Source organism: Octopus bimaculoides, chromosome 25 (assembly GCF_046866305.1).
Source record: "Octopus bimaculoides isolate indiv1 chromosome 25, ASM4686630v1, whole genome shotgun sequence".
Lineage (NCBI taxonomy): Eukaryota > Metazoa > Mollusca > Cephalopoda > Octopoda > Octopodidae > Octopus > Octopus bimaculoides.
The window spans coordinates 33641400-33643899 of record NC_142952.1 but is presented as its reverse complement, the minus strand read 5'-3'; the positions used below and the strand labels follow the sequence as shown (position 1 = coordinate 33643899).

The following is a 2500-nucleotide window of genomic DNA, read 5'->3' as shown; positions in this document are numbered from 1 at the left end:
TGTAGCTCTTTCTTACTCTGTGGAGTCGAGTTTCAGAGGCCTTGGAATTCTTCTTGCAGGCAGCTGTTATGGTTTATTGATGGCATGTTTCTTAAAACGAACAACTCCAGTTTTGTTCAGGCAAATATATTCGTAGAGGATTATTAAGAAACGGTTAAATCTACGCGAGTAGCTCAATATTCAATAACTCTGGTTCAATATATAGATTTCTAATCTGATACAAGACACCGATAGATTAGACGTATGTATATATAGTATACACTCACGTGTATATAAATATATACACACCACATACATGTATATATATATATATATATATATATATATATATATATATATATGTCATGTGTTTGTGTGTATATCTATCTATATATCTACATTAAAGTGAGGTAGATTTGGTGAAGCATTATGTGGTATAATGAGTTTCGTAGTTTATTTTGTACCTTTTCGCATTGTACCGGCCTTACACAACAAATCTCTTTAAATAGAGAGAGAGAGAGAGAGGGAGAGAGAAAGAGAGAGAGAGAGAGAGAGAGAAAGAGAGAGAGAGAGAATATACGGGTTTGACAATTAAAGCATACTCACTTTGGCTTGTTTAAAACAGGTAAGGACAACCTTTCTTGACAAAGGGCCGCACGAGACACGAGAGGCAAGCAACACTCCTAAAAACAATTCAAGAAGTTCTGCAGGCCGCAACTTGCCCATTTCTGGTTTAGAACCCTTCCATATGGGAGAGTTCGTTAGTGTGATGACCGAGTATCTCTGTTCTTATATTAGTTGATTTCCAGAATAAACCATTCGCTGTTGTTTCTTTTATATAACAAAATCTGCTGTATAAGAATGAATTATTAATAATATCAGAAGCCAGCAAGTGAATATGTTTGTGTAAATATATACATATGTATATAAATTTATAAAGCGAGAAGATGGAACGAACAGGCTTTAATCACATCTCACAGCAATTGTTTCTGTACATCGATAATAGCTATTAGTTGCCAAATATATATATATATATATATATGTATATATATATATATATATAATGGTATTTTTATATAAGCGTAAAGCCTATGGCGATCACTAATGAAATATATATATACGTATACATATGCGTGTATATGTGTGAATATATATATATATATATACACACGAATATAGAGGCGGTGTATGAATAAATTATATGAGAAACAATCCAGCGGACATATATAAACTATTATATATATATATATATATATATATATATATACATATATATATAAACCAAGAAAAGAAAAAAAGGAACAAGAAACCAGATGAAAAATTAGCCATCACCAGAATCCACTTTTTGTGAGTTCCTGGTCTTTTATTAGAAAAAATGTCAGGAATAATTAAAAAAAAAAAATCAACTGAACAAAAAAATATATATGTGGAAAACAAATACATCATGAAATGCTTGGACTCTGAAAAAAAAAAAAATATCCCCACAATTTGTGTGTAGGACTGTAGTTTATCGGTTATGTCTTCGTGTGTAGGTGGATAATGCGCACTCATTAACATAGGTAATAATACCCATATAATGATTGCTATAGAATGGGCGGTAAGCTTTCGGCGAATCTGGTTCTGTAACTACTTCACAACTTGCATTTCCAGAAAGCAAAAGACCAGCGTTGTCATAAGAGAGAGAGGCATCCATATTGATAAATGGCGCCTATTTATGTAATGAAAAATCAAGCAATCGGCTTACTGACAATTTTATCGTATTTATATGGGATAAATACATAGTTATCATCAGTTTTTTTGTGTGTATATATATAAACATACATTCATGCACTTAAATTTCTAATGTGTTTAATATCTAAATATAAATCAATTGCACTTTTTTTTTTATCAACCGAATCACTCCAAAAATTATGAAGTTCGTTCTAGAATCGCCATTGCTTGATATAATGATTAATAAAAAACGAAACCATCAATACTTTGAAAATATATCAGCAACGTTCGTTATGAAGCTCAGAACCGTTTGGAAATTGCTTCACTTGTTGTTGAGAGTTTACAATGGACTTAAAAATCAATTTGTCCATGAAGAATATGCTTCTAACTACCTTTCAGTTATTCAGACATGTACTACTTTCGACAATGCAGTCCTTCGCAGTCACATATTTCTTTTATTGTCCGTCGTCTGCTCATTATGAAAACGGAGATATTTTTTCGTCTCTTCTCTCTATCACACTCACATTTTTACCACTGCCCATTCAGACCATACAAAGATTTTTCTTTAAAAATATATAAATGCATACGCTATATTTGTATTTATTTTATCTCTTTATGAAAAGAAGCAAACACACATACATACATTTATATCATCTGCTTGCTATGAATATACGCAAGCGATATACATTCATAGAAAGACAAACACGCATACATGCAAACTTCAACCAAATTCTATATTTACGCACATCGCAAACAATCATTATATACACAAACTTGCACTCAAAGCATATTTTAAAAAGTTGGCTAGTTT

At 31.5% G+C, this 2500-nt stretch overlaps 1 protein-coding gene across 1 annotated transcript in view; it reads right to left on the bottom strand.

Annotated features, from left to right (window-relative positions):
* Nucleotides 1–1293: 1293 nt before the first annotated feature.
* LOC106873712 (ETS domain-containing protein Elk-3-like) overlaps nt 1294–2500 on the bottom strand; it is a 31272-nt gene continuing 30065 nt past the window's right edge. The window contains exon 4 of the mRNA XM_089342207.1: nt 1294–2500. This exon is cut by the window's right edge and continues 7089 nt beyond it. The gene's annotated coding sequence lies outside the window, so the exon portion shown is untranslated.